The sequence below is a fragment of the Anomalospiza imberbis genome, chromosome 18 (assembly GCF_031753505.1).
Source record: "Anomalospiza imberbis isolate Cuckoo-Finch-1a 21T00152 chromosome 18, ASM3175350v1, whole genome shotgun sequence".
Taxonomy (NCBI): domain Eukaryota; kingdom Metazoa; phylum Chordata; class Aves; order Passeriformes; family Viduidae; genus Anomalospiza; species Anomalospiza imberbis.
In genome coordinates this window covers 6,228,857-6,242,785 of record NC_089698.1, presented here as the reverse complement: position 1 = coordinate 6,242,785, position 13,929 = coordinate 6,228,857, and the positions used below count along the sequence as shown (strand labels likewise).

General features: G+C 46.6%; 1 long non-coding RNA gene across 1 annotated transcript; it reads left to right on the top strand.

Moving 5' to 3' along the window:
- The first annotated feature begins 3,073 nt into the window (after positions 1 to 3,073).
- On the top strand, positions 3,074 to 13,593 carry LOC137484694 (uncharacterized). Its single transcript, XR_011004970.1, has 4 exons — positions 3,074 to 3,223; positions 5,874 to 9,376; positions 13,094 to 13,223; positions 13,546 to 13,593. It is a non-coding gene; the product is annotated as an uncharacterized lncRNA (long non-coding RNA).
- The last annotated feature ends 336 nt before the right edge of the window (positions 13,594 to 13,929 follow it).

Below are 13,929 nucleotides of genomic sequence, written 5' to 3'. Positions count from 1 at the left end.
CACAGTGCTGTAGGAGAGTCATCTGCTCAGTCAGAGCTATTTATTATATTTGATTAGCTGGGATGGCAATCTTCACAACCCACTGTAAATTCTATTAGGGGCACTCTGAGGCCCAGAAATGCAAATTAGACTTCCCAACACACATATGCATAAATATCGCCTCTCTTGGCAAATGGGTAATTTCCTCACATTTATTTCAATGTTGTTACAAGAGAGATGTTGATGCCTTCCCTTTGCCAGGAGGGAAGGGAGAGGGATGAGAAGGGTACTACTGGGTGGTCAGACAGCCCTACATTCTCTTTACTCTTCACTGTGAGACCATGCATGGCAGCAGCTCCAGCAGATATGTTTTGTGAGCCCATGGCTTTCTGCCTTTGAGCTCTCACTAGCCCATATCCTACAGGCATCCCCATCCAAATGGGTGCTCAGGAGCACAAGTCCGTACAAAGCTGGAGAAACCTCGTGGGAGACTGGCCTGTGGAGAAGCTGTAAAGACAGGGCAGGCCCTTCACTCTGTTTTGTTTCTCCTTTGTTGCTCCAGCTGGCTGTGTGACACCAAGTCAGGCTGGAAGCTCACGACTGGCTCTCCCCTGGCACAGCAGTGGCCACAGGAGCAGGATCGGGTAGGTTTGCTGAACAGCTCCATTAATAACCACTGGTCAGGTGTTCTGAGGTCTGTGCATAAAAGGCACAGTTTAATCAGATTGTTTTTGTGGATGGTGTTGGTGCAGGTCACTGAGGTGCCTTTGACTCCCGTGGAGTTGACATTAGGTGTGTCCCTTCAGGAAAGGAAGGCTCTGTTTCCTGGGCAGCTCACAGAGTAGTGCATCCACAAGTTACATTTGTTTGTGGTGATTAAATCTGCCAGTAACAGAAGGCATTTATTAAGGGCAAGCAAAGCAAAGGTTATTTGGGAGCTAACAAGCAGCACTGTTGGTGGTTTGCTTTCTTCTTTTGGTCATATTTTAATAATAATTTTCATAACAACTTATTAATATCTGCATTACATAATCATTTACTAATATACATCTAGTAGTGTACTATTCATTGATCTAAGGGTTAGGTTTATCAAAAGTGGTTATTCTGTGAATAATAGGTTTTTAATAAATCCTTTTTTAAAGAGTGACTAAACCTCTTAAAGAATAACACTGACATAAAATCTGATCTTTGTCTTTTCCCCACCTTAAGTTCTTATACCTATTTGGTAGCATGCTTACAACATGTGTCTCTTTGAAGTGCTTCCCATTGTGTGGGTTTTCCTAGGATTTTTATTAGGACAAGCTGCTGCAATGCTGCATGGCTAAAAGGAAATCCTTACAGAGCTGGAGGTACCTGCCAGTGTATTTGAATCTTTTTAAAGAGTTAAAAAAAAAAAAATTCCCAACATGGTGAATGAAAATCTTATCTGGGCATGATAAGGATCCCTTGGTCCCTGTAATACAATGTAGTTTGTTTCTTCCAGCCTCACAAATGCTTTTGTTATCTTTGCTTTGATTTTTTTTCTTCTCCCCTCTGTACTGCTTTGATTTTTTTTCCCCCTTCCCTTTTCTCTTTCATCACTGTTGCTTGTAAATCCTTCCCTTGGTAGAGATTAGAGTAGGAATGAGTGATAGATGCTGTCAGTAACAGGAGCTAATTTTACCCCTGATAATGGCTCTGTGGTTTGTGCAGACTTTGCTGATGCAGACACGCACCTGAGGGCCCGTCCTGTCTGTGCCCTGCTGGGCACTGGGGCTGAGCTGTTGGGCAGGATGGGCTCTGTCCTGGCAGAGCCCCATACTGGGAAGAGTCTCTGCCAGTGCTTCTCACCAGTGAAGAATTCCCTCCACACTCACAAATACAGCAGTAGCCATTTTTGGGTTTTCCATGAGGAGCGTTTTGCCTTCTGCAGAAGAGTGTGCATGTGGTTGGAGTGGGAGAGGGGGTGATCTGGATTGGGTTCAGCCCTATGTCTGGGGAGAGGATTTCCCTGGCACCCACGCAGCTCCCAGCCCAGCTGGGAGGATTTTGGGGTGTCATGGGCAGGTACCATGGCAATGGCCCTGGAAACTCATGTAGTAACACCTCCAAGCATTGCTCAGGGTGGCACTACTCACTGCTGAGACCTCCTTTTGCAGTTAGGACCTGCACATTGCTACAGACGTGGTGCCAGCTCTCCCTGTGAGTCACCATTCAAACACTGAGCGCTGGGAGTTCAGAGGCACTGCTGTCCCAGCCTCGTCTGCCCAACAGAGTGGCCCAGTGCTCTATGGATGAGCTCCTTGCTGCTGCTTTGTGCTCATCTTGTGCTACCAGCAGGGAGGGAGTGCCAGGCCATGGGTGACAGGAGATGCCATAGCCCACGTGTCAGAAGGGACCAGAGCTAGGAGGGAAAAGGACTGCAGCAGTCCTCAGCTTTGCTCTCAGTAGACAGTGGGGGAAGAGCACTGCTGGGCTGGCTCGCCAGCGCCCTTGACCAGCTCTTCCCTGGTCATGCCCTTTGTGGAGGATGGTGTTGAATTTGGGTCTGCTCTTGCCCTGCATTAAGTTAACACTCAACGGTTCATTTTTCCTGATGTTCTTACAAGGGACTGAATTCTGGGAGGGGATTTGCACAGCAAATGAAAGATGGCTGCAAGTCTGAAGAAGTCTTGAAGAGCAGCTGTCACAGCCAGACTCCAGTGCAGATGGTTGTGCTCTGCTCATTTGAAATTGCACCTGCAGTTCCCATGAGGGTAATTCCCTCCTCTAGCCTGTACTGGTGAGTTTGATTACTGTGGGTCATGTTCCAGCCCCAGAAGGGTTGCAGTGATCTTGGTTAACTGCTTGAATAAAGGTTGAGAGGAATCTTTACTTTATTTGGTGTGATACAGTCACACCAAGCCTTTCCACTTTTTAACACCAGTAGTAGTGACTGAACAGATTCAGAAAGGCAGCTCACTGTGGTGTTGTCCCCTTTTTGCTGCTTCTGAAGCAGAGCCAGGCCATCCATTTATTTTGAAGTATTTCAGGTGTAGCAAGGTTTATTCTTCATGAAGCTGTTACAGGTTAGAGAATTGGAGGAAGGATAATGGTACAAAGCTGTGACACAGCTGTTCCAGCCTGGTTCCAATATGGGCTGGGAGCAGCTGATGGCCTCTGATTGCTGGTGTTTTTCCTAATTATGGTTGGAGATAAACAGGGGGTGGATAGAGAGCAGATGCCATCTGTGAGGCCAAGTCTTCTGCTACTTGCAGGGTCTGTGGTAAGGCGAGCTCTGCTTTGAAATACTTTGTGCCTGTTGGGAGTGTTTGGGTGTTAATTCAGTGTGGTTTTGCTGCCTTTTGATGGGGTAATGGTAATCTGTGTAATTACAGGGTAGTTTCTCGTTAATAAGTGCTTCAGTCATTTCTCCCTCCTGCCTTCCCCACCAGTTTCTTTTCTTCTGCAACTTAGAATGATATTACTCATAGAATCATATGTATTTATTTTGTCTAATGGAAATACATGCAGTGGTATGTAAATTAGGTACAGACCTGAATGCTGTAATGAGTTTGTCACAGGTTCAGGCATCATTCACCCCTGCACTGTGGAGTCAAATGGTGGCTGTGGGAGAGGAGCTGCAGGTGTTTTCCAAGCCATTGGTCTTATCAGTTGTTCTCCTCACCCCTCTGGAGCACCACCAAAGGAAAGTGGGTTTGTGCCCCTTTTGGTCTTATTGTGGTTGCTTTGGACCCAATCTTAGAACCACAGAATCATTTGTGTAAGATCACTGAGTCCCACTGTGAACCTAGCCTTTCATTAACAAAAATTCAGTTTTTGACCTCTTTGGCTATGCAAGCTCTTTTCTCCTGTGTAATGCCCTGTCTTTCATCTCCTTTCTTTTTTTTTTTTTTTTTTAATGGCATCTTTGCATTTTCAATCATATTTTCACAGTGAGCTGAAAAGGAAATCAAGGATCTGCCAAAACATTAATCATCTCTTTTCAAAATAGCATTAGAAGTCAGGCCTGTTTCAGGCCTGTGCATTGAAAATTACGTAACCCAGAGCAGAGAAATTGAAAAGTACTGTGAACATTGGTTTAAATTTTTAACCAAATTCCTGTCAGCTGCATTTTTTCCTTTTATATATTTTCCTTCTATTAATATTCTAGCAAAAGGCTGTACAAGAAACAATGAATTTTAAACAAAGCATGGAGGACTTTTCCATAGAATGAATTTCAAGTCATAGATGTGCATATTCTTGCTAGGCTCTGAGAGAAACCACCTTCTGCAGAACAGAGACATGACATCGATTCCTACATCCAAAATCAGCCAGAATATCCTGTTTTTCATACACCCAGGAAACAGCCTAGGAGAAGATGGCTATCTTCTTCTCTTGTTTTGCACCAGTAAAACCAAAAGAGAAGTGGGGACAGAACTCATTTAATCATTTCTGGGGAAGAGACTTTCACGTAACTCAATTTTTGTCACGAAAAAACTCAATATCCTGACAGATTCTGAAAGGGCTTTCTGTTTAGGAGGAAATGGTAGGGTGTCTTTCTTGTGAGTTCCTAGGTGAATAATGAAGCTAAAACCATGTTGTTTTTAGAGGTGCTCTGCACCTGCAGCTCCTCCTGGAGTTGGTGTGAATCAGGCTGGTGGCACCGACTCTGCTGTCATCTTGAGGGATCTCCTTTTTTTCCTTCTTTCTGGTTGTCTTCTGACGAGCTTGGGTGTGTGTGGTTAGATTTTTCTGCTTGGTTTTCATTTCCTTTCTGCAGAGGAACAGTTTGTGGGTTTTACATCCTGCCTCTTCACCACAGGTTTGTAACAGATTGGTGTGGGGAGCCAGCCAGCATCCCCAAAGGCAGGACTGAGCGAGCCTGAGGCTGCTCTGGTGGTCCTGGCACAGATGTGTTCCAGCCATCACCCAGGCTTTATTAATTTCCAAACATCCCTGAAGATAATTGTGTTCCCCTAAGGCAGGAGGTGTCCAAAAGGATCGAAGGTACAGCTCGGAGGTGAGATGTGTTAGGGAAGAAGAGCTGCTGAAAGTCATCTCCTGCAGCAGGAGGGCTGAGGTCACCTGCTGGGAGGCAGGGCAGTGGGGCATCCTTCCCCAGAGCTCTGTGCCCTCTGCCTGAGCTGGAAACAAAAATAAGATGCCTTTAGCAGAACCATGACCTTCATGAGTACAAACTTAGATAGACCCAGCCCATGGGATCCAGGGTGAAAGGGTGATGAGGAGAAGCAATTACATCCTGACACAGAAACAAATGTGAGAAGCTCAGTGCCAGTGTTCCAGTGCAGGAGTTCACCCTGGGACTTGCAGGCTGCTCGAGTTTTCTCTCTGGACCACTCACCCCATGGTGCTTCTCCTGAGGCTGTGTGGTGGATGATATTCACTGTTCACCTCTCCCATGGAAAAGGCTGTGGGTGAACAGTCCAGATACTTCCCCAGGGTCCTCTGAGGGTCTCTGGGCTACAGAAGGTTCAGGTTTAACCTCTACTACCCATTGTCTTCCCAAGCTGTTGTTGTCTTCTTGAATTCAGGCACTGCTGCTAAGGAGAGAGGGGAAAGTTATGTGGGAGGAGACCTTTCCTCTGCTTGAGGGGTGAGGTGTTGTGAACCTTTGTGAAACCACCTCTTTGTGGCTCTTGCAGGTGAATTTGGGCAACCCCCCCTTCCTTCCAAAGCCCAGCCTGCCTCCTGCTAAGCCAGCCAGGACCAAATGCTCCATCCCCCCTGCCAGCAGAGGCAACCTGTGCTAATGTGATGCAGGTCCCACGCTGCTGCTCCACTGCCGTTCCATCTGATTCGCTGGGAGTCTCCCTGCTTTGAAGGCAGCCACTGTGTTATCATGTCAGAAGGTAATTAAATAGACCCCAATTCTTCTAATTACTGCTCTCTCCTCGGTACATGCCTGCATACAGGGGTGAAGTGAAGGGTATGGAAATAATCACTGACAGATCACAGCTGGAAATCTGTGGCACCTTGGATAAACATTGAAGCGAAGGCACTGCACGCAGCCCAGGCGGCTCAGCTCTGCAATTACTGTGAAATCTGTCTGAAGAGACTGGGGCATGGAACTGCAAAACACGGCAGGCTCCCTTCTCCAGAGAGCAGGATGTAACAGGAGGCTGGGTGATGGCGAGGAGAGGCGTACCTGATACGCAGAATGGGTTTTGCTGCTGTTGGCAGGAATCTTCAGGCAGAGGCGAGGTGAAATAAGCAGGTTAGTGAGGTGCACTTCACTGCACAGGGGCAGCGAGGTGAATGAACACCGAGATCTGGCAGCTTATTAGAGATACAGTTCACCATTACATCCCTTGGCATTGTTGTGCCAAGGTGCTGGGAAGGTGGATGAGCCCTGGGTTGGGTGTCTTGGTGCTTTCTCTGCCTGGAGACCAGAGCTGGAATGAGACAGAAGTGACATCAGACCCTCCCATGTGCCATCCTTTATGCCAAGTGGTATGAGGTGATAAAAGCATCTTTGGCTTGCACCTCTGCAGCTGTTCCTCACAAAAGGTGAAAATGTTGTTGCCTTTAAAGTTGTCGGAGGTTTTCCTCCTAAAAGTCAGGGAGAGAGATTTCATCTACAGTCCAGCTCCTGGTGAGGTGTTCCAAGGTGTTAGATGATAGAGAGTTGATTTGGCAGGGCACAGATGCTCCTGAAATGTCTTGCTGCATACACCATGGTGTGTTGCTTCTTGTTGTCTCATGTTTACGCTGCAGTCTTTAGAAAATCATCAGCTGGTGTTATCTGAATGCACTGCTATTGCAGGGCTGGTGGAGGTAGAATAAATGTTTCAAAGATATGGCCAGAAGCATCTTCCTGGGGACTAAAGCTTGGTTGTTTGAGAGCCAATTCTGCTTTATTATCTTTTCCTTTATGTGCCATTCTGGTTCTAAAAAGGTCTCCTAATGCCTCATGGGGTTAAAAAACCAGGAGTGGAGGCAGGAGACTTAATTTTGAGTCCTGTGCGATTTATGGGCTGGGGAAGCTGCTGCTTGCCAGGCGTCCGGAAGGCAGCAGAGCAGTGGTGCCAGCAAAGGGCTGCATGCAGCTCGTCTGCTCTGCTCTGCTCAGTGGCACCAGCCACGGGGGAGTCTGAACATGTGTCTGTGGTGCTTAGAGAAGCAAAGAGAGAGCAAAAATGGGACTGTTTCCCCTCACTTACTTGTTTTTTATAAAGGATCAAGCCCTCATAAATACCTCTCTAATCTGCTGCCTTCTTGGTGAAGCTGTTTCTTCCTCTGGAAGATGAAAACGCCTTTTTTTGAGCTCTGGGGCTCATGGAGTTAAAAATAGGACAATAACTGAGAGCCAGTGGTGCTGGAATGGGCAGTGAGGGCAGGTTTAGCTCCTGAGCTGCTGCCCAGCCTTGCCTGCACAGCTCAGGTGGCCAGGTCAAGGGCAGGAATCAGCTCAAGCTCTCAACTCTGGACTGATTCCAGAGCCTGGGAGGGGTGGTACCAGCCTGGCTGCTGCTGGGCAGAGCTGCTGGCATTCATGGATCGGGCTGGCAAAAGCAGCGCTCTTCTCTGTGGGATGCTGGTCTGCTTCCAGTGTTTCTCAGGAGATGCTTCCTTCCCTGGGCTGCAGTCACATTGCCTTTTATTCTTCTGGGATTGGTATTACTCATGTCCTCAGAATCCACTTCCAGACAAAGCACACGAGGCACTTATGCAGGAAATTGTTCCATTTTTTGCCTTGTTTTTTACTGTGTTGATTGTATTCTCTCCAGTGTTGTTTGCTTGCGGAAAGTGAAACAGTACCTGAGCCTGAGGGGAAGATATCAAGGACAGAACTGTCTAATTCCCGTGGGAAGTCAGCTGGATACCATGCCTTGGAATCCTGCTAATCTTAATGGTCTCTACGGGTTTAACCAGAGCTGGTGGGATTAGGGCTTGTGCAGATCGTGTTGCTGCTGCACAGCAGGGGCTTCCTTCACAAACCACCCCTGCTTTTTGAACCTGCACCCACCCTGCCCCTGTGCATGGTCCCTGAGGAGCCTGCTCTCTTGGTGAAGGCTCTTCCTCCTCCAGAGCACCTTCTGGGATCAGTGAAGAATTCTGAAGCGTGAAGGGTCATGAAAGCAAACCCCATTTTTTAAAATAAAGCTCTTTTTGGAGCAGCACTTCTGGTTCAAATAATTTGGGGTTACACCAGTAGCTATGGCAAGAGAAGGAATCCTGCATTTTCTTTTTGCCACCACACCCTTCCCTGGTTTTCAGTCTGAAGGAAACAGCCTGATTGATGACAGTGTCACAGACCAGCTAGGACCCTACAGGTGACCCTGAGTATCTTGGCACTATTGAAAGAATTCCACAGCATGGAAATAGCATGGAGACTACAGACAGAAAATAGCTTTAGCCTGTCTGACCCCTCACCCCCTGTCTAATTTTCATGGGTATTATTTACTGCTGCAAAATACTACATGCTTAAGTTATAAGCTGATTTTAAATCAAGGCAATTCCATGGCCATCTGTGGAACTACATCAATTTACACCTGCTGGCTATCTCAGCCAGTGTTGATATATCTTCTCGGGTTCCATAAAAAATGATTTTTTCAGAAGCTGACTTGTTAGCTAAAGAAGCAGCAATGATCTTTTAACAACTCTATTAGGCTGTTCAATGCAGCATTTTCACTGATCAATGTCCTTAATGTGGCAGAAGGATGGCTCCATTTTTCCATTACTTCTGTGTATCCAGCCAAGCACTTTGGTGTGTGGCAAGCACTCCTGCTGACCAAGACCTGTTGTTATGCTACAGACTGGTGTGCCCATGGCAATTGTAGGTTGAGGGTGGAGATTTCCAGTTGTGACTGCATTTGTGCAGGAGCACAGACATAAAAGCAGCCATGGTGTGCTGACCCACCCAAAAGGGGAAGGAGGTGCTTCCTTCCCCACACATGGGAACTCTTTTGCTTCTGCTGTCTCAAAACAGACAGGGATGAAGAGTGAATCTGGATGGGGAGGGAAACATTTGCAATAATGTCCCCTTGCCTCACCAGTGGAATGGAAAAATGTTTGGGATAAGTTAAGAAAATGAGAGTTTTAATCATTTTGGGCTGCCATTTCTGCTCAGTTCTCAGCAGACAGATTGTTTATCCTGTCTGGGCCTCCATTTACACACCAGCTAAATGAGTTTAATAATGGCTCCAGCAAGGCCCTTATGACACAGTGATGTTCTCAAAGAGCCTTGAGGTCTTCCTTATGAACACACAGCATGGGAATGAAGTGCTGCTGCCTTACAGCTGCTAAGCCACTTCTGCATTTGGCTCCAAGGACTCTCAATTATTTCAAGATGCTGAGATAGGAGTGTGTTCTGGTTCAGTGCAATGCACGTGGACATCAAATATCCTCTAGTGTCAGAGCAAGAGGTTGTAGACAGCAAGTGTCTCTGAAAGGAAGTACTGCCTATCCTCTCCTGGTACAGATCTCAGGGAAGTAGCTCTGTGCTTTGGGTTAAAGGCTGCGATTTGAGAGTAATGAGGCCTTCCACACTGGCAATGCCTTGTGGTGATGCTGAATTTAATGGATTCCTTGGGGTCTTTGCACTCTTTCTGCAAACATTTCCTCCTCAGCCAGACATTTAGAAAGCACTGTATGTTTCCTCCACCCCTTTCCTGCTCTGCAAGCATGATTTTATATGGATTTGATGGGTTTTGCTTAATGGTTTCTTCATGCTGTTTAAAGGATTTATGTGCCATGGGTTAATACACATTAGCATTGTCATGGATTTGTACCAAAAGAGCTTTTGTTCTCAGCCCTGGACTTTAGGAAGCCTCTCTGAGTAGCCCTCAAATGGTCACCTATATCTTGTTGGCAAACAAGCTCTTCTGACCCCTTCAGCCCTGAGGTCAGACCCAAAAGTAACAGCACCTTATGATATCACTGGGGTCCTGTTATGGGCAGTGTGTCCCTAGGTGGGGGCTTCCCTCTCCCGTTAGTGAAATGCTGGCAGCCAGCAGTGATTGCAGAGAAGCCAGGTAACTTGGGGAAGTGAATGTCTGCTTACCAGGTACAGCAGCCAAGTTCTTGAGGCCTCAGCCTGTGGTAACATGTCCTTTCTCAAGCAGAGAGAAGTTGGCTGCCCACTTGCCAGCACATCTTGCAACACTGGCAGTCTCCATCTATTTTTCTTCTCTTCATTCTCATCTTGTTCTTCTTTTTCCTCTCCTCCTAAATTTTAATCTCTCTGCAGGGAGAGCATTAACTGATGTGAGGAGTGCCAGCAATACTCCAAAGGGTGTCCTTCCTTTCATAGCCCTGCCTCAATGCAGAGGAACATTTGCCTGCAGGTTGGGCGGTGATGTGCAGACCCATTAAGATTTGTCTGTTAGCTCATGACAGCACTTTAAGCTGTTTCTTCATGTAGAAAAGGAATACTGAGTGCTGGAGGGACTGAGTGAACCCAAAAGTTACAGATAGCTTTCAGAAAAGCTCATAGGAGTCATCCATGGTCTCCTTGCCTCAGGCAGCAGAGCTGAGTTTCTCTTTCTCATGCCACCTGCTGACAGATGCAAATGGCAACTGTGTAGAAATAGCCTGGGGAACAGAAAAGTTATATTTCTGCCCCAGATCTTGCAGAAAAGCTTTTGGATGGTGATCAGGGATTAGCTACCCTTATCATCCATCTGTCCTTAGTGCAATAACAAATCAGAGCCTTTCTCTGACCAGCCCTGTTTGTAAACTGCAGGAGTGGCACTGCTCTGTAGCGGGACAGCCCCAGGGATCCAGATGAAGAGGATTGCTGGGAAGAGGATTGTTGTTCTTGGTGCCAGAGATATAGTCTGAGCCACTTCAGAGGGATCCTGTTAGATCCCGTCTTCTTCCTCTCAGTCCTCTGGGATATATGTAGAGATATGATTTACTTGGCAGTTGTGATCTGAGATTTGTTAAAGAACCTCTCCTACAGCTTGTAGTCTTGGGTAAATCAGAAGGCAAATGCCCCTCCTTCCTTGGTGAGTCAGTTATTGGTACTAGAAGGCAAACAAAGCAGGAGCAGGTAAAGTGACAGACCTGCCCCCCGTCTGCCTGGAGCCATGCCCATGTCCTGAGTGTGGGACCATCTCCTGTCAGCTGATGCTGATAGTGAGGAGAGGTGGCTTGCTCCAATGACAAATCCAAATCTGTGTGTTTTGGGTTATTTGATTTTTAAATTAAAGGATGTAAGACTATATCTCCAAAGCTTCCCTAAATTTTACGCCTGTAACTCCTTTTCACATGCTCTGCAGAGGAACCCTGTGAAACTGGGTCCTCCTCTCCCAGACCAAGAGGTCATTCATGGTCTAATTTTGCAGCCTGGCTTAGTTAGAAGGTCCAGAGTTCTGGAGATGTGCCATGAAATCAGGAGCCCCTCTGAAGCCAAAGACTGACCAGGGCTGTGCAAATGGATGGAAAAAGGCTTGCAAAGTGGAGACAGTTTCTAGACAAAGGCGGCATGCAGTAATCCCTGAAGAGCAAATGGAAAACAGATTACGTTTGTTCTCAGATCTGTTCAATAATGGAGCAGCAGGCAGCTGCTGGCCTGCCTCCCCCGGGTCCCTGGCAGGAGCAGACAGCCACTACATTATTAATTGTCTGCCGCTGGCAGTCCAGCGGGACGCAGCGGGGCTTCTGGAGAGGAGCCTGGTGCTTTGGGAAGCAGCCCCTTCCTCCTGCCTCCAGGGCTCTTTTAATAAATGTCTCTCTTCCCCTGAAAACTCCTCCTCATGGCATGGTGTCCACGTGGCTGTGGTCACAAGCACTGCTGCAGCCACAAGGCAGGGAGTTCAGCCAGTGTTCTGCATCGGCTGTGGCACTGTGGCACCTCCCCTGCTCTGCCACAGCCCCCAGAGAAAGGGACTGGACAAAGCCAAGGCTGTAGCTTCGTCCTGTGTGGGGGAAACTGAGGCACAGTTATGCTGTCACACGGATACAAAGACCATGGATGTGTAACACACTTCTTCTCATAGTACTTCTTCTCGTTAGAGCTTGTCCTGGTCATTGGGAGGAAATCTGGGGATGATCAGTGTCACAGGTGGTTTTTTAGCAGGGATACTCCAAGTCTTCTTTTTCTTTTCAGGGTTCCGGTTTTAAATTGGGAAGTGTTTCCCTGCTTATGGCTTCAGGCCTCTGCCAGCCAATAGCTGGCCTAAAGAGCTCCTTCTTGGGCCACTCTTTTCCCTCTTGTCACCAAGCTTTTCTGCTTCATCTTTTGCTCCTGTGCCCAAAATTTAGTCAACCACTTTGGCTGCACAGGTGATTCTTGGTCTGACCTGCAACGTGGTTGTGTCTTGGACAATTTATTTCAAATCTCCAGTCTGTAATGAGCATTAGTTGCTTTATCTGTTTATCTTGAAACAATCCCTGCTGATCTTCCAGCCAAGAAGTGTGCCTTGGCCTCTGCCCCGACCTTTGTGAGAGCACTGGGTTCTCACCTGATTTAAAAGCTTGTTTTAACCAAGTACATAACTCACACATGGGAGTCTGTGACCCCAACATGAGCTTAATTATTGAATTAAAGGTCAAAACATACATTTGGTGACTTTCACATTGTGCCCCTCCCCAAAAAAGAAAAAGCTTTACTAGGAGTCATCCAAAAAGAACAATGAAAATTGTTGTAGAAACTGGGAGTGTTCTTTGGCTTTTTCTTTTCTTGTGTCCCTTTCTGCTTATGCACAGTGCCTGAGCTGATAACAGTGGTGTATTTGTGTGAAGAATTCTTAATTTCCCTTCCTGCTACTGCTTTCTTTTATTTTTTTTATTTGTACTTTTTCAATATAATGTCGCCTCACAGTGGCTTGCTTGATAATTTTTGCATGAAATTCTGGAAGGTGCCTCCTGTGAAAGCTGGCCTTCTTTCAAGAAACTGCCTTGTTCTGGTCTTTTTGTTTATTTTATGTTTTTTTTTTTAAAGTGAAACCAACAAAAGAAAATGTTATCTTTTCCTCTAGCACTTGGTGTAATTGGAATGTTGCTGTGCTCATAGTAGGGATGTGGACTGCCTTGGATTACAACTATGCCCACATGTATTTTTGACTGCTTCTCACCTAAGCAGTAGCTCACATTTAGAAAACCACCCATGGATTTTTTTTTTTCACCTGGGAAAAAGTAGTTTTCTTCTTCTGTCTTTTAAAATGGAGAATGTTTTCCCTCTGGACAGGGATTTTCTTTCATCGGTGTGCTCCTCTCTCATCATGAAGTGACAGAACATATCCTGCTGCCTTTAGCAGAACTGCAGCCAGAGGGGAATCTGTTGGGAATCCATGGAGAGAGGATTACACTAAAGAAAGGTGGTGGAGACCAACTTATCAAAGCCACCCTGGCAGCCTCAGAGGGGCAGGGTTTTGTCATCTGCAGTGTCTGAGGTTAAACCCCAGGATGCAGGACACATCCCAGCAGAACAGGACAGGCCACTGTCCCTGTGTCCTTGAACACCTTCAGGAGGTGTTGTGGCAGCCTCAGGAGAAAATCACACAGGGGCAACTCAGCACTCCAGACCTCAGGAATCTGGGAGTTACCAGACAAGATTTTATCTGTGCTTTATTTTTGTAAGTGGGTTTTTTTTCCTTGTTTCCTTGTTTTTGTTTTTTTTTTTTTTTCTTTTTCCTCCAGTCTGCCATCAGTCTCTCGTGTCTGCAGCTTCCCTGCAATGGAAGGGGAGGCAGAGTCAGGCTCTTTTGTTGGAAGGGGAAAGAGAATCACTGACACTAACAAGGATGCTTGTGTGCTTGAAAGAGGTGTGCAAACCCATGAGTGTCCCTGAACCTGAAGGCTGGATGATCCATACTCCCTTCTATTCTTTACTGGAACGCTACAGAGTACAGAAATAGAAAGCAGAGCAGTTCCACCCACTGAACAAAAATAATCTGCTGTTCTGATAAGCATTACATTAATGATATGGTAAGAAAGCAAGGGCCACTCATTATTTTCAGCTCTGCTCCCACCCCAGACAGATTACTGGGCCCAAGCAGGGACTTTTTATGAGCAAAAGAGGTT